At 39.6% G+C, this 18,453-nt stretch overlaps 1 protein-coding gene and 1 pseudogene across 9 annotated transcripts in view; both read left to right on the top strand.

Annotated features, from left to right (window-relative positions):
* LOC138439038 (PRELI domain containing protein 3B pseudogene) overlaps positions 1–6,139 on the top strand; it is a 36,906-nt pseudogene extending 30,767 nt beyond the window's left edge.
* SRPK2 (SRSF protein kinase 2) overlaps positions 1–18,453 on the top strand; it is a 244,384-nt gene that overhangs the window by 64,187 nt on the left and 161,744 nt on the right. The window lies entirely within an intron of this gene.

Raw genomic sequence — 18,453 nt, 5'->3', positions numbered from 1 at the left:
GGAAAAGATTCTTTTAGTTGAATAAGCAGACACTCATGATTACCCTTTTCTGCCCTCTGATACATTCAAGGTATACACGCCAAGTGCTTTAGACACTCCAGACGGGGTTCTGGTAATAGGAAGTGGTTACTGGTACCAGTCACCAAGCTGCAACCAGCCTAGTAGTTTAAGAGAAGAGATACTGTGTGGATTTCAGTCATGCATTTGGCCATTTCCCCTCTCTTAGCTGCTGTTCCTCAGCTGTACCTGGGGATCCTAAAAATATCTACCTCAAAGCGTAGTTGCAAAGACTAAATAAATGACTCCATATCAAGTGTTTACAATAGTGTTGTAAGTAGAAATATTATCATAGGAATTATGTTAAAAACAGAAAAATACTGTTGGGTTGCATTACAGCCTTTTAGTTGGTCATCGGAATGAAGATTAACGTCCATACAGTTAGAGGTTTGTACGTGTCACCATCCATTAAGGTAACCACCTCCTTCACCTGTTAATTGCTCTTGAAGTTCTAGTAATACAGCACTTTCCATATAAACAAGATGAACATTTTACATGTGAAAGCAGCCAGCATGACCTGGAATGGGTTTTTGAGAGCCCTGCCACAGCATAGCCCTGTGAGTGATTCTGAGGGGGAGTGGAAGGAGTACTCACTCAGGTGCCATCTCAATCTGTTTCACAGTTAGTTGTTACTGAAAGGCCAGGGCTTGTTTCCTGCATATTTTTAAATTACCCTTGATGCAGAATTATTTTTTTTATTTTATAAAAACAGTATATAAAGTATTATGACCTCCAGGCGGAGCAAGAAAATCTCTAACCCCTAACTTGTAACTGTGGGACATATTCAGGTGATAAGCCTACAACTCTTAACAGTGAAGCTGTTGACTGATATGTATTAAGGCCTTCTATTTGCCAAGTGCTTTCGCATGCATTATTTTGTGTCATCCTTACTGCAATTTTTAGATAGGTATTCTTATTATATTCTGTTTTTGTAGATGATGATTAGGGATAGTAAGTAAGTTGAATTTTAGGAGCTGTCATTCAAGTCCAGGCAGTTGGCCCATATTCTTAATCATCACTGTATATACCCTTCATTGTTAAAATATTATCACAACTATAAAAAATAAAGCATTCTGATTATATTTATAGTCAAATACAGAATATTTAGAAATGTAGAATAAAGGGAAAACCTCATAGACTTACCACTTAAACAATGACTTTGAATATAAATTTGATAGCTTACAGTGAATGATGTCTGATTTGTGATCTCCAAAGAAGATTAAGCTTCAGGACCAGGGACCAGGCTTGATCACTCAAAAGCTTTGTTGTAACAGAGTTTCATTAAAGTGAAAGAGGACATTGGAAAGCTTCTGACATAGACATCAGAAGGGGGATGGAGAGTTCCCCCCTTGCTAGTCTTAGCAAGGGAATTAGATACTTTTTAAATTGGTTATTACAATAAGTCAAAAGAAGGTCTCAAGGTCTTCCTAGACTCACTCCCACAATTTACATTTTAAGATGACAGGATTAAAACTAACAATAGAAAGATCTTACCAGACACACTCCCATAATATACATTTTAAGATAACAGGATTCAGTTCAGTTTAGTCGCATCCGACTGTTTGCGACCCCATGAATCACAGCATGCCAGGCCTCCCTGTCCATCACCAACTCCCGGAGTTCACTCAAACTCATGTCCATCGAGTCTGTGATGCCACCCAGCCATCTTATCCTCTGCCGTCCCCTTCTCCTCCTGCCCTCAGTCCCTCTCAGCATTAGGGTCTTTTCCAATGTGTCAGCTCTTCGCATGAGGTGGCCAAAGTATTGGAGTTTCAGCTTCAGCATCAGTCCTTCCAATGAACACCCAGTACTGATCTCCTTTAGAATGGACTGGTTGGATCTTGCAGTCCAAGAGACTCTCAAGAGTCTTCTCCAACACCACAGTTTAAAAGCATCATTTCTTCAGCTTTCAGCTTTCTTTATAGTCCAACTCTCACATCCATACATGACCACTGGAAAAACCATAGCCTTGACTAGATGGACCTTTGTTGGCAAAGTAATGTGTCTGCTTTTGAATATGTTATCTAGGTTTATCATAACTTTCCTTCCAAGGAGTAAGCGTCTTTTAATTTCATGGCTACAGTCACCATCTGCAGTGATTTTGGAGCCCCCAAAATAAAGTCTGACACTGTTTCCACTGTTTCCCCATCTATCTGCCATGAAGTGATGGGACCGGACGCCATGATCTTAGTTTTTTGAATGTTGAGCTTTAAGGCAACTTTTTCACTCTCCTCTTTCCTCAAGAGGCTTTTTAGCTCCTCTTCACTTTCTGCCATAAGGGTGGTGTCATCTGCATACCTGAGGTGATTGATATTTCGTCCGGCAATCTTGATTCCAGCTTGTGCTTCATCCAGCCCAGTGTTGCTCATGATGTACTCTGTATATAAGTTAAATAAGCAGGGTGGCAATATGCAGCCTTGACGTACTCCTTTTCCTATTTGGAACCAGTCTGTTGTTCCGTGTCCAGTTCTAACTGTTGCTTCCTGACCTGCATACAGATTTCCCAAGAGGCAGGTCAGGTGCTCTGGTATTCCCATTCAGAATTTTCCACAGTTTCTTGTGATCCACACAGTCAAAGGCTTTGGCATAGTCAATAAAGCAGAAACAGATGTTTTTCTGAAACTCTCTTGGTTTTTCCATGATCTAGCAGATGTTGGCAATTTGATCTCTGGTTCCTCTGCCTTTTCTGAAACCAACTTGAACATCAGGAAGTTCATGGTTCACATATTGCTGAAGCCTGGCTTGGAGAATTCTGAACATTACTAGCATGTGAGATGAGTGCAATTGTGCGGTAGTTTGAGCATTCTTTGGGATTGGAATGAACACTGACCTTTTCCAGTCCTGTGGCCACTGCTGAGTTTTCCAAATTTGCTGACATATTGAGTGCAGCACTTTCACAGCATCATCTTTTAGGATTTGAAATAGCTCCACTGGAATTCCATCACCTCCACTAGCTTTGTTCCTAGTGATGCTTTTTAAGGCCCACTTCACATTCCAGGATATCTGGCTCTAGATGAGTGATCACACCATCGTGATTATCTGGGTCGTGAAGATCTTTTTTGTACAGTTCTTCTGTGTATTCTTGCCACCTCTTCTTAATATCTTCTGTTCTGTTAGGTGCATACCATTTCTGTCCTTTATCGAGCCCATCTTTGCGTGAAATGTTCCCTTGGTATCTCTAATTTTCGTGAAGAGATCTCTAGTCTTTCCCATTCTGTTCTTTTCCTCTGTTTCTTTGCATTGATCGCTGAAGAAGGCTTTCTTATCTCTCCTTGCTATTCTTTGGAACCTTGCATACAGATGCTTTTATCATTACTTTTCTCCTTTGCTTTTCACTTCTCTTCTTTTCACAGCTATTTGTAAGGCCTCCCCAGGCAGCCATTTTGCTTTTTTGCATTTCTTTTCTATGGCTATGGTCTTGATCCCTGTCTCCTGTACAATGTCACGAACCTCAGTCCATATTCATCAGGCACTTTATCAGATCTAGTCCCTTATTCTCACTTCCACTGTATAATCATAAGGGATTTGATTTAGGTCATACCTGAATGGTCTAGTGGTTTTCCCCACTTTCTTCAATTTAAGTCTGAATTTGGCAATAAGGAGTTCATGATCTGAGCCACAGTCAGCTCCCGGTCTTGTTTTTTGTGACTGTATAGAGCTTCTCCATCTTTGGCTGCAAATAATATAATCAGTCTGATTTTGTTGTTGACCATCTGGTGGTGTCCATGTGTAGAGTCTTCTCTTGTGTTGTTGGAAGAGGGTGTTTGCTATGACCAGTGCGTTCTCTTGGCAAAACTCTATTAGCCTTTGCCCTGCTTCATTCCATATTCCAAGGCCAAATTTGCCTGTTACTCCAGGTGTTTCTTGACTTCCTACTTTTGCATTCCAATCCCCTATAATGAAAAGGACATCTTTTTTGGGTGTTAGTTCTAAAAGATCTTGTAGGTCTTCATAGAACCGTTCAATTTCAGCTTCTTCAGCATTCCTGGTTGGGGCATAGGCTTGGATTACCGTGATATTGAATGGTTTGCCTTGGAAACGAACAGAGATCATTCTGTCATTTTTGAGACTGCATCCAAGTACTGCATGTTGGACTCTTTTGTTGACCATGATGGCTACTGCATTTCTTCTAAGGGATTCCTGCCCACAGTAGTAGATATAATGGTCATCTGAGTTAAATTCACCCGTTCCAGTCCATTTTAGTTCGCTGATTCCTAGAATGTCGACATTCACTCTTGTCATCTCCTGCTTGACCACTTCCAGTTTGCCTTGATTCATGGACCTGACAGTCCAGGTTTCTATGCAGTATTGCTCTTAACAGCATCAGACCTTGCTTCTATCACTAGTCACATCCACAACTGGGTATTTTTTTTTGCTTTGGCTCCAGCCTTTCATTCTTTCTGGAGTTATTTCTCCACTGATTTCCAGTAGCATATTGGGCACCTACTGACCTGGGGAATTCCCCTTTCAGTAGCCTATGATTTTTGCTTTTTCATACTGTTCATGGAGTTCTCAAGGCAAGAAAACTGAAGTGGTTTACCCTTTCCTTCTCCAGTGGACCACATTCTGTCAGACCTTTCCACTATCATCCTCCCTTCTTGGGTGGCCTCATATAGCATGGCTTAGTTTCTTTGAGTTAGAGAAGGCTGTGGTCCGTGTGATCAGATTGGCTAGTTTTCTGTGAGTATGGTTTCAGTGTGTCTGCCCTCTGATGCCCTCTCGCAACACCTGCCGTCTTACTTGGGTTTCTCTTACCTTGGTTGTGTGGTATCTCTTCACGGCTGCTCCAGCAAAGCACAGCTGCTGCTCCTTACCTTGGACAAGGGGTAGCTCCTCTCAGCCGCCGGCCCTGGCCTCGGACGTGGGGTAGCTCTTCTCGGCCTCTCCTGTGTCAACGCAGCCTGGTACTCTCTCTCGGTCACAGCCCCTGACCTTGGGCTAGGGGTAGCTCCTCTTGGCCACGCTTGGCTGCGTGGTCCGTCGCAACTGGCGCACTTCTGCGCAGTCTGTTGTAGCTGGATTAGTCAGACGGTTTTCCAGGAGAAACTGTCTTCAAGGAGGATACTTTGATGTTATATAATCCTTACTAAGGAATGTAGAGAAAAAAGTTTGTCCTTTCTTCCTCCTTGAGAATTCCAGACCCCTATCTCCTCAAGAGCCCCATACCCCTCTCTCCTCCTTGGGAGGAGAGAAGAAGTCCTCCTTGACTTCTTATCAACCTGCCTAGGAATTGACTCTCAAATTCATGTAGATTTCTGTATGGCCTCATATTTACTGATATTTATTGAAAACTTCTGCAAGACACTGTACTGTAGCATCGTACAGGTATGTCTTTGGTATTTATCCTCAAGGAGAGTCTTTTTAATAAAAGTATAATGTAAAAAGTGAGATTTAGGGGCTGCCAGTGGGGCGACTGAGGGACAGGGTGGGGGCAAGAGTGGCCTCTTTGCCTCATTGTGTCCAATTGCCGCCTGGACACTGTGCTGGCTGCCGGCACCATTAAGATCTGGACTTTGGAGCATGTCTTTGACCACTCATGGGAAATCGTTACAACGGCTGCAATGCAGAAATACCCAAACCCTATGAATCTGAGTGTGATTTGAGTTGATGTACTGGACAGACGCATAGATCCCTCTGAAATGTTGCATAGCCATGCACTTCTCAGCACACAGTGGTGACTGCTTTCCATTGTGAAATTTATTATTGGTGCAGCAAGGACCAAAACATATGCGTAAGAACATTCTATAGTGGATGCAATAGAGAAAACAGTGGAACTTAAATCTGCAAATATTTCATTTACAAATAAGGTTTCAGTAGATGAGAGACTTACATACAAACCACATCCTTAAGCCCCAGAAAAAGCTATTTTGACTCAAAAGGCCATAATTACTGTGAAAGGAGTCAGGCTCGCAGTTACCTTGAAGAGCTGATGGCAAGTACGATATCGTCCAATGCTAATAAAGGCCAAGAAGCAATGGAGTGTTTAATACATAAATTAAATGCTGAAATTGAGGAATTGACAACTTTGGCAAGAGGAAGCATACAGACAGGAATGGCAGCAGCAGCATTTGTGGAGAAATGATAATGAAAATTGATATATGACACCTAGTTTCCCAGGTTTCTACAAGCTGACAGTGTATTTATTTGTTATTAAAAAAAATACAACTCTATTTTAGGTAGAATTTTTTTTTTAATAAGCTGAAGAAAAGTTATGTGACTTGATCAAAACAAAGATGTGCGGGGATCAGTTGAAATTAGTTTTTTCTGAAATGAAAAAGTACACTTGGAAATTGGTATTGGCAGATGAAACCTCCTTAAGGGAGAATTTTAAAGCTTTTCATGCATTGGAACTCTATTTCGTTCTGGACCAATCCCAGAACTCTCTGCATATGCATGACCGCTGTGATGTAGTAAACTTGGAGAGCTTACCTGAGAGAACTCACTTTTAAAGGAGAAATTGTATCATTTAAAAAATACATTAAAAAATAAAAATATATTAATTGTATAAAATAATTTGTTCTGCTGTAAACCACCATTAAAAATCACAGTGTTTTAACTTTGTACTCAGATAACATTTTTGGAGTAAAAATAATCATGAAAGTAATGACTCCAACAAAAGTGAAAAAAAAAGTGAGATTTAAATAATACTTTGAAACAACAGGAGAAAATTAAAAAAAAAAATAGAATACGCCTATTGGCAAATGGATGGCACTGCCAGTGAGTGCTGTAAGCGGGTAGGAAGCTTTTCTCATCTTTTTGTTCTTAGTGGTATTTGTAGGAGTCCCAGTCACCAGCTTCATAGACTTAAGTTCTAAAGTAAAGCACTTATTATACATTGGAAGCTGTTTGATTCTTTATGCTTGGTTTTGATTTATCATTTGTTTATCCTTTTTAAAAGATCATTAAAAAAATTTTTTTAACAAGAAGACCTTCTTGCATGAAGAAAAGCCTCTTTGTATTCACCATGGCAGATGTAATGACATTTGTACTTCTAAAATTTTCAGAAGTAAGACTACTATAGCACTAAAATTAATTGCTTCAGTTGATCCCCCTTTTCCCTACTGGGGAAATCATGCTTAAGTCTCCCTCCGAGATAGTTCATGATCTCTTTTACATTATATGGTCCAGCCCTTACACTAAAAACCTCCTTTTGAGCTGAGACCTTTTTGTTTCCAGGCCATGTTCAGTTGCACCTGCCTGATATTCAGATCTCTTTTTCCAGTAAGCATAGAGGGAAAGGCTTATGTTCCTTTTTTCAGAGCTAGAATGGTATGATGATTTGACACCTGACCATTAATTTACATTTTGCATTTCTATAATCACATTGTGTTCCAGCATTTCTTTTTTCAGTATTGTAACTGTTGATACATCTCCCCCTTCTTAGTATTATTTTCTTTTAAATAAATGTTCCTGTGATAGTGTTTTAATTTTAATCCTACAAAATTTCTGACTTTGTTCCTCATTTTCTTCTTAAAAGTTGTTTTCTACTTAAGTTAGAGATATATACAACATTAAAAATGCATCACAGCTAGAGACATTTGTAAATGAATGTTTTGGTTAAATGCTTTTCCAGCTGAACGGTGGCATCTTGCCAGCCAGAGGGCGGCAGTTAGCCAGCAGTCTTTCTACATGACTGTTTCTTTTTTTGTCTTTGTTCAGGCAGAGTAGTATCCTGCTTTTTTAAGGGTTGAAAACTCTTCCTCTTTCCTCCATGAGATTTTAAATCAGTGTTTTTTGCTTGGTTTAAAAGAGTTGACCAGATGATTGTGGTGTGGTCTCCTGAGGTTAAAATTTCTATCTAAACAGTTCGGTTCTAGCAGTATGTCATATGTAATAATAATAACTCATAGTTGTTATGAGTTTCATTAATGTTTTGAAACTTTGGTATTTTTGGTAAATATATTTGAAGACAGACTGAGAGTACATAGATAGATGACCTTCTGTGGCCTGATGAAGTCCTTTAAAAGCCTAAAACACTGCCTCTTTTTCTCTCCCTGCAAGCTGAAATCTGACTGTACTGAATTGCAAACTAAAGAAAAGAAATCCAGCACAGTTCTCATCGTTGCCTCTGGCTCTTAAAACTAAATAATGTATGGATCTTGGTGAGAAGTATTCTGGTTTTTGGGGGGCTTCTCTTTTGTTGGTTCTCTAAGCATGTTAAATGAACAGAAGAATGGATTAATAAAGCATAAGAATGAGGAAGAGAGCATATTTTATCTGGAAGACTCTTTTTGTTTTTAAATGTTATTTGTCTAATATAAACTGTATATGAATTCCTTTTCATGATCTTTTATATACCACTGTAATAAAGTACCAGGCAACAGGAGTTTTGATAAGTAAATATCCTGTATCTTCTCTTAAGCCTTTAGAACCCCAGAGAACAGAGAACTTTATTAAAATAGATACTTGATCCTAAAGCATTTTGAACAAGAGTTATTTGTTGCCACAGTGTAGATGCTTCTAGGGTTTAGACCCGAGTGATAGTCTATATCTTTAGATCAGGAATCCGTTTTGTAGTTTGATTTTACAATTAGTCTCGGAAGGCTTTTAGTTTTTCTTTTAGCAAGGAGGTGTGTCTCTAGGTTGAGATCTGTAGGCCTCACATAGCAATTACTTATAGCTACTTGGGGCTAGGGCAGTCCCGAAGAGCCTAGAGTGGGTTGCTGTGTGTATCACTGGTCTCTGGATTCCCAGAGTCACAATGTTGAAAAGGTAGAGCAAATATTTTAGTTTTTCAGTTTGTCAATTTTCTTACCATTAGTCATATTAGGAATATTACCTAATGGGAATGAAGGGTTAATAGAAAAGTCGGTCTCAAGCCTTTGAGCAGGACATTTCTGTTTACTTTAGCATGCGTACATGCATATCCTGCCTTATTCCAAAAAGAATTTAAGGGGCACTTTCCTGTAGTTTTTATGATCTGAGTAAGTCTTGCTTATAAATATGCTTGCCAGTCTCAAGTTGAAATGAATCTGGCTTCCAAATGGTGTGTACTTATTCCAACAGTGCTTCCATTGTACTGCAAAGTCTTGTTACACCTTTAGGGTTTGAATATGTTCTCTTGTCATAAATCTTTATCCTTTGATGTTAGAATCAATTTTTGGCATTGGCTAAAAGTCATTGAGTGCCAAGCCTGTTGAATAACCTGGATAGGCAGTCTGGGTTGTTAAAGCTTTTTGGTTTATTGTTTTTGACTCATGAACTATGAGCCAGAACAGTTTCAGGATGATGAAATGAGTTTCTGAGCCACAGTTAACTCGTTGTTACATCCAGCAGCCTTGAACAATGGGTCCATTTGACTCCTGGTCTTTGTGGGATGCGTCTACATTAGCAGTACCATTGATATCAAATAAACAAGTTAACATTGTCCTCACTGTGATTTTGATATGAATGTTCTCTTGCATTGGAACTGTAGCAAAGTTTTCCATTGCAGATTTCATGTTTTCAGATTATAGTGAAAACTTGTATCATTAGCTCTAGTTATTTTCTTAAAATGTCATTTGAAAAACCTATTTGTGAAAGGTGCAAAATAGAGAACAACTTCTAACTTATAGTAGAAATGTTTGAAATAGTCTTCACCAACTTTCTGTATCTTTATTTGCCACTGTCCACTCACCACCACTTCCCCTCCCCAACTTTTCCTGCGTTCTGATTTTCCTGAGTAATTACCTAATTGGACGAATCAAATTATTACTTTGACAACATTTTATAGAAGATGAGACAGACTTATGGAAGATGTGACTGAGTAGTTTGAGGAATCAGAGATACTAATGAGTCAAAATTCAAATCTCGGTTTTCTGATTCTGAATACCTTCCTTAACAATAACTTGAACAGTATGAGTTTTCTCCCTGTATTTTCATATATTTTACTTGTGGATTTAATGCCACACAAAGTTAAATGTTAAGCTTTTTCTTAATGAGGTAATTTTAAGTTTTATATTGACATGGAGCTAAACACGCATTAATCTCAACTTGATTGTGTTTTGGCCTTGAAAATAATTGTTGCATATGAAAAAGTTACATTCCTCCTATGCTTGTGTCTTTGTTGTTTGTCAGTTACATTTTATAATCATATTTGTGTTTGTATTGAAACATTTGTTTCTAGCAGTGTTAGTCATGATGATGCTATGCAGCTGTAAAAGTCACATTTTAAATTTTACCACATGAAAAATTTATTATTCTACTATTTTGTCTTATAAATTTGTACATTTAAATTAGACTGAAGCATAAAGTTTACTTGTTAAATACTGTAATTCAAGTATGATGGTATCCTCTTGTGCTTGTGAAATGAAGAAGTGATCATTTTTATTTTGGAAATGTTTTAGAACTGTATAAATATTTGTATGGTAGTCTTAAGTTTGGATTGTAGTAGCTTAGGTCACCTGCCACTGAATTCATTCCCTGGGGAATGTGATATGGACAGTCACCTTGACACCTCTGTTGGTGTCAGCTTTGTTGCAAAGTGTGCGTGTTCAAGACCAATGGGTCCCCAAATAAAAATTAGAATGCTCGTGGGGAAGGAGACTTCTTCACTAGAAGTTTCCTGTGACCTGCCACTGCCTGCTGCTAAACAAGAGTTTAATAGCTGTGCTCCGAGTTCTTATGAGCAAGTGTCATGTTAAACTTTGGCACACCCAAATGCTCACAAGCTCAGAGGGAATGTTTATATGAAGGATTGTGTGTTGGATGTGCAGTCCAACCAGCCTGTAGTAGTCTACATTTTATGACTGTATTAAACTGAACCATTTTGGTGACCTGCCTTCCTGAAAAGCATTGTATCAAAGTGGGTTATGCTTCTTTTGGTATGAAGGGGCCATTTCATCTCTTTTGGCTCATGATACAATATAATTTCTAATTTTTAAAGTTCCTCTGTAAAGTAACCACAGTGTACTGATTTTCCTTAACTAGAAATAAATAGGTTAGCTGTCGTATTCTTTTAGGTTCTGATTTTTTAAATGGTAGGCCTTAGGATAATAGTAGAAAGAAAGCATTAAGTTTAGTTGGACAGAAAAAATTATAGAGCATCAGAGCACCAAATCTCATATTTTAAATTTCAGAGGACTGAGACCTAACAAATTTCAGCATCTTTCTCCCAAACTAACTAGGGCTTGGGGTTCAGCACAGGTTTCATGACTCCAAGTTCAGTCCTGAGATTATTACTGAGATTTTTTGAGTGAAGATGCTTGATACTTAGGTTGTGAAAGGAGGAATAAGGACTAGAAGGGAGGGTGTCAGATGCTGCAGGAGTTGGGAAGAATGACAACTGAAAGTTACCTGTTAATCTGGTATCATTATCAGCAGCTTTTATTGGGTGCCTCCTGTGTCAGGGGCCTTGTGTTTCAGTTCTTAGGAAGAGAGAGAGGAGGACCTTGCCATCAAGGGTTTGTGCCAAGGGGAGGGAGAAGAGAAGATGAACCTTTGCAAACATAAGAAATGATAGATATGACCTCTCAGGTCTCCTTCGTGTGTGTGTGGGGGGGGGGGCGGGGGGTCAGATGACCTCTCAGGTCTCCTTCGTGTGTGTGTGTGTGTCTGTCTGTCTGTCTGTGTGTGTATATGTGTCTGTGTGTGTCTGTGTGTGTTTTAATCTCCTCATATGGCTTGTGGGATTTTAGTTTCCCAGCCAAGGACTGAACTCAGGCCACGACAATGAAAGTGTCAAGTCCTACCACTGGACTGCCAGGGAATTCCCTTAAAATCTATACTTCTTTTCTCCAGCTGCCAGTCTCTGGACTACTCTTCCAAAGTAGAAACTGTGGGGTGTGTTCTGATGTGTGGAGCACGTGGGATGGGATAGAAGAAAATGCTATGGTTTCAGTGAAGAAAGTGTTATTTATTCTGCAAATAATAAGTGTAATGGATATAGATGCAGTTTTATCCAGACAGCAGTTTACTTTACAAGATTTATTATTATTCTCTATTCTTAATATCTGATGTTATTTTACCAATATCTTTTTCAAAAAGGTTAATATGAAATTCTTAAAACAAGAGTTTTAGCCATCATGTTATTATATGAGATCATAGATGTGTTATGTGGGAAATATTTCACTCAAAAAGTTATGTAGATAAAATGCTGTTCAAAATGTTGAGATGGGATGAAACCTTTAGTTAAAGAGGGTTATGGGAAATTTAAACTTTACTTGGAAGAACTGTGCTCTTCCATCCTAACCCAGTAATAAGTCGTAAGAAGGGGAAAGTCTGAGTCTGGGGACAGTGATCTGGCCCTGCAGAAGAGGGACATTGGAAGAAGGAGGGCCTCCATTCCCAGGATCTGCCAAAGTAGTTGTGTCCTCAGGGCCACTGGTTCTGTTAGTGCAAGAAACAATCCTTTTAGAGACTTGGCATAGGATCCTTAAGTTCCAGTGGGCGTTGGGGGAGGAGTCCCCGAGGGTGGGAGTAAGGACTGGGAAAGGAGAGCAGATCAGTGTTCTGGTGATGTGCCTTGCCTGATTCTCACTGGGCTGAGCAGCGTCTGGGAAGGTGGCAGTTCTAATTTGAACAGGTGCTATTGCTTGTTCCTTGGTGGTGATGAAAGATCCCTGTGGGATGGAGGGCCAAGTGAAGGCCCCCTGAGGGAGGCAGGCTCTATTGGGTGCCTTTGTGTCTCCTCTCTTGCCTGTCTTGGGCAGAGTGAGTTGGAGGAGGGGCCGGGGCAACTTCTAGGCTAGGGGGTTGTCAGCTTATTCTGAAGGCCTTTTTACTTAATTGTTCCACTTGCTTCCATCGGTGCAGAAACATTATACTGTAGTAGTGATTGGATCAATTTTTGTTGCTTTTTTGTTTAATGAGATTTTTAGCTTTTTAGTTCCCTAAAACATCCTGCCCAAAATGCTAGCATGCAGTATCTGCCATGAATACAAAGTGGTTAAGAAGAATTCTTCCCCCTGCCCCATAGCTATTTCCTGAATAAGCCTTATTCTTTCAAATCTTTGTATATTGCTTGTGGTATTTCCTCTTCCTAGAATGTTATTCTCTGCCTGGTGAACTATCGCTTAGTATAAATAACATCCCTCCTAGCTAGTCGCCGCTCAGTCCCTTCTCTTGCCATTGTGCTGAACTTAACTGCTCTTTTCCAGCCTGCTAACTGTGTATTTCAGTGACTTGATATGTTGTACTCTCTTGCTTACTGCTGCATTCTTAGGCTAAACAGAGGTGCTTAAAACCAGTTGTCAAAAAGACTGTCTGTGATAAGTGCCAGAACGCCGGATCAAGTAATAAAAAGAAAATAGTAATCAATACTTAGCTTCACAGTGTGTAAAAAAAACTCAAACTGGATTATAGGCTTAAATGTAAAACTAGACTATTAGAAAAAACACTAGGTGAAAATTTTTGACATGAATTAGGCAAACATTTCTTTGATAGCATATCAGAAGCATGATCCATGAAAAAAAAAAAGTTGGACTCCTATAAAAGTCTGCTTTTTAAAGAGGCTCTTAAAGCTCTTAAAGCTCAGAAAGAGAAGCTACAAACTGACAGAAGTGAAGTGAAGTGAAGTCGCTCAGTCGTGTCCGACTCTTTGCGACCCCATGGATTGTAGCAGAAAATATTTGCAAATCGCATATCTGACAAAGAACTGTTATCCAGAATATATAAAGAATTTTGCAGACTCATTTAAAGCATGAGCAAAATAAAATGACCCCAATTAAAAAATGGATGAAAGATCTAACGTTTTTCTAAAGAAGATAATATAGATGAGTCTGTAAAAAGATGGTCCATTTTATCAGTCATCAGGGAAATGTAAATTACCATGAGGTACTTCTACACACGTTTTGTTATGGTTCAAATAAATAGAAACTGTGCCAAGTGCTGGAGAGGATGAGGAACCACTGGACCCCTTCACACATCAGACCATATGATTCACTCCTGAGTTTTACCCAAATGAAGTTAAAACTTATGTTCATACAAAAACATGCACGCAGGTTTTATAGCAGCTTTTCTTGGGTTTTGTTTACAAGTGCCAAAAATGGGAACTATTCAGTTTTCTCTCAACTGGTAAATGGATAAGCCAACTGTGGCACATTCCATGCAATGGGATATTGCTGAGCAATAAAAATAAATGAACTACTAAAAATAAATGAAATTGTTGCAACAAATGGATGGATCTAACATGTACTATGCTAAGTGAAGGAAGCCAGATTCAGAAACACACAGACTGCACACAGTTGCATTCATATTGGCAAGAGCAAGGTGCTGGGAGCTGGGGGTGGTGGAGGTTGGATGTAGAGTGGCAGGGAGTTTGGGGAGGGGGATTGTTCTGCACCATGAAACTCGAATGTGTTTTGTTCGTGGGGCTGCTTACACAATTGTCTGTTTCTCATAGAACATCTGCAGAATTGAACACTTAAGGGTGAATTTTTCTGTATGTAAAATTTGCTTTAATTAAAAATGAAAACAGAAGTAATTGTACAGATGATTTAGTAAAGTTTTTGTTGACTCTAATAAAGCTTGATTGAACTTTGCAGGCTTGGATGCGATGACAATTTGCCAGAACGTGATAATCTCTGGAGGCCTCAGGTGATTGCAGCAGGGACCTCTGTAGCTAATCTTTTCCTGAAGTGCACAACTACAGAGGCAGGCCTTCGGATGTCCCTGTGTAGGGAAAGCCAGTGTCTTGAAAAATCCACGAATGTCAAATCAGACACCATGTAGTGGAGCTTATTAAGGAGAAGAAACTCCAGGATTAAGGAAAATGTGGCAAGACACAGCCCTGCATCCTCCTCCCTTGCCTTTCCCACAGTTGTTTACCACTGGGTGTGGTTTGTGGAGCAGCTCTTCATTCTGTTCAGTATGTTACTGAACTCCATGTAAAACTAAAGATCTGTGATTGGCAATTGGTTTGCAGTTTTTAGGCATTCTATTTGTTTTTATTTTTTAGCTGTGAAGTAAAATTGGTTTATTTCATTTTGAGTTTTGCCACACTTCTGGGTTATTGTTACTGAAGTTTCCCCAGAGTATTGCCCAGTGGATGGAGGAGGGGCTCAATAAGCATGCTTAGTTTCTACAATTTTTAAAGTTCGTTTATGACATGTGAAAGTGTTAGTTGATCAGTCGTGTCTGACTCTTTGTGACATGATGGACTGTAGCCTGCCAGGCTCCTCTGTCCATGGAGTTTTCAAGGCAAGAATACTGGAGTGGGTTGCCATTCCCTTCTCCAGGGGATCTTCCTGACCCAGGGATTGAACCTCATCTCCTGCATTGCAGGCAAATTCTTTACCGGCTTCACCTCTGAGCCGCTGGGACCCACCATAAATATTCTGACAATCCCCCCATTGCCCCCCTGCCCTGGTTGTATGAGAAGAGGTAGTGTATGTATATAGTAGTGGCTTCTGGAGCCAGGTTGCCTGGGTTTGTCTCTGCGCGCTACCAATTGTTTACTAGCTGTGTGACCTTGGGCAAAGTTACTTACTTTCTCTGTGCCTCTGTTTCCTCATCAGTAAACAGGGATGATATTAATAATTACACTACTGACTCCATGGAGGGTTTATGTAGATGAAATGAGCTAATACTAAAGGGAAAGTCCTCACAGCAGATAGCAGGCAGGGAGTTTGATGTCAGTGTTACTGCTGTTACTGTCGTTGTGTGTGCATGTTCAGTCACGTCTGACTCTTTCGCAACCCCACAGGCTGTAGCCCGCCAGGCTTCTCTGTCCATAGGGTTTTCCAGGCAAGGATACTGGGTTGCCATTTCCTCCTCCAGGAGATCTTTCCTACTCAACAATCGAACCCGCATCTCCTGTCTTTGCTGCATTGCACGCAGATTCTTTCCTGGAGAGCCACCAGGGAATCCTGTGGTTGTAGTTGTTATTATTTTTATTCTATGTTAGTGAATAGCCTTATAAGCCTTCCTTAAATGTTGAAATCCAAGAAAGACTATGATGCTGTTTCTACTTTGACTTCCTGAAAGTAGATTTGGTTCTGGTAAAGACATCTTAGTTAAATCCTTTTTTTTTTTTTTTTTAATCCTTGTTTCCCTGAAATTCATCTATTTTATATTTCATTGTATATTTGATTTTTAGTTAATATGCTTGATACATTTGGAATCTGCCTTCTGACAACTCATATAAATTAATTGCGAATCGTTTGTTACAGCATACCCTCTTCTGTGTTCAGAGGTTCAAAACCAGTTCATTGTCTTAAATATGCAACAAAACTAAATGTATCTCTTAAGCTAGAAGCCAGGGTATTGTTTTGGTGGTGGTATTCAGTCGCTAAGTGGTGGCTGACTCTGCAACTCCATGGCTTGTAGCCTGCCAGGCTCTCCTGTCCGTAGAAAGTGAAGTTTCTCAGTCGTATCCGACTCTTTGCGACCCCGTGGACTGCAGCCCATCAGGCTCCTCCGTCCATGGGATTCTCCAGGCGAGAATACTGGAGTGGGTTGCCATTTCCTTCTCCAGTCCATGGCTATGTATAAATTGAGACTGTATTGAATCTTCTAAGTCAGAAGAACATTGACTTGTTTGCTTCTCTGTGTGCTGTGTCACCTTTGTAAAGTTGGGTCAGAAGTGCTCTCAGCACAAAGCTGATTGTATTTGTCAGAGTATTTTGAAGATGTTTGTTAAAAAGCACTTGTGGAATGGTTTGTGGAAATGGTTATGAGGTTTCAGATTATTATTGTCCTCTTCAAATCCATTCTTCAGCAGGAAAAAATAAGACTTGTCTTTTAAATTTAATAGTAGCAAACTGGTTTGCTAAGACTGTTTTCCTTGTGGGGTTATATTGGGTAGTTGGTCATTAGAGTTACTTTAAAAAACCATAAACTGATTCACTAGCAGCGTGTATGTCATCTATACTGAGATTTGAGGTGACTCTCACAGCCCCTCTTTCTACCTTGAGGATGGCACCTTTCCTGCACAGTCTGGACTGTATGTTTTCTCCTATCCAGTGCCTGGTAACCTCTGCTCTGTTTTCTGTCTTTCTTAATTTGCTTGTTCTAGGTATTTCATGTAAGTGGAATTACATAATATTTGTCCTTCTGTGTCTGGCTTTCTTCACTTAGCATGTATTGACGTTTCATCCATGCTGTAGCATGTACCCAATTTCATTCTTTTTTACAACTGAATAATATGCTGTACATTCAAAAATATAAATAATGTATTGAACCCAGCATATCTAAAACAGTATCATATCAACGTGCAATCTGCATAAAAGTACTAATTAAATATCTTCCATTAACACATCTGTTCAGATTTGCTACATTTTAGGTGCTTGGTAGCTAACCGTGGCTGGTGACTGATGTACTGGACATCAGAGAACTAGATAAGGGAAGGATTACTTAAGGTTGTTAAGCAGCACAAGCTTTCTTTTAAAAAAAAAAAAAAAAAAGTATTTGCTGAAAGGCAATATTAGAGATTTTAGTCATTAGCCAGGGTGGGGGAGAAAGGGTTTTACAAAAATGATAAAGATCCAGGCATAGCTATTCCTTTATTTTAAATCTCATACAACATAGGAACCTTTAGAGGGAAAAATAGTTCACTGTGAAATTTTTTTCACCAGAAGTCCTGGTCTCTTGACAGGATTTTTTTTTATTTGATATTCGCATGTCCTAAATACAGTGCTAGTAAGCATCAGGTAATGAATGTTTTGAGTAGAAAAATTTGAATGGTGAGTTGAACTGGAACAGAAACTTGCAATGGGTGCTATAGGATTTGATGAAAACTCTTATCCAAACTGGAATTTTCCCTTTCCAGGCCCATTTTTTGAACTTTGGAAATTGGGCCTGATTTTTGTCAGTCACTCATTCTTCTAACTTGTTGGACCGTCAGGAACTAGGAGCACACAGATGAGAGGGTATAGAGAGGAGATGCCCAGATGAGGGTATAGAGAGGAGATGCCCGTCGGCAGTCATTTTGGATGTGGCTTTGTTGTATGCTGTGTCCCCTGAAGGGCTTGGATTAGAAGCAGACCTTCAGCTACCTTTCAGAGGCCCTGAGAGTATGAATGTGGTGCCTAAAATGAAACACTCTGAGATAGCCAAGAAACAGTATATTATCCTCAGCATGAATGCTGTGGTATAGAATAATTTAAATGAGGTAAGGAATGTTTCAGCTGTGATGAGCATGTGGCTGTCAGCGATCGCTGTTCCTTGAAGCTTTGGAATCTGCAGTTTGCCTGTATTGCAGAGGAATAAATAAGAATATGTGGTGAGAGTAATGGGGAAAACTAAGAAGTGAGTGACTAGGCAGCTGTTTTAAGATAAACAAGTGTTACACTTTTGTCCTGGCACATCTTTCAGTTATTGTTCTGGTTAAAATAGATCTTTTGAAGCTATAATATCTTTCATGTCTGTATTGTATGAATTATGAATGTAAGTTTGTTGTTTAGTTGCTAAGTTGTCTCCAACTCCTTTGCAACCCCATGGACAGTAGCCCTCCAGGCTCCTCTGTCTGTCGAATTTTCC

The sequence above is a fragment of the Ovis canadensis genome, chromosome 4 (assembly GCF_042477335.2).
Source record: "Ovis canadensis isolate MfBH-ARS-UI-01 breed Bighorn chromosome 4, ARS-UI_OviCan_v2, whole genome shotgun sequence".
In the NCBI taxonomy this organism is placed as follows: domain Eukaryota; kingdom Metazoa; phylum Chordata; class Mammalia; order Artiodactyla; family Bovidae; genus Ovis; species Ovis canadensis.
This window is presented reverse-complemented; position numbering and strand designations above follow the sequence as displayed.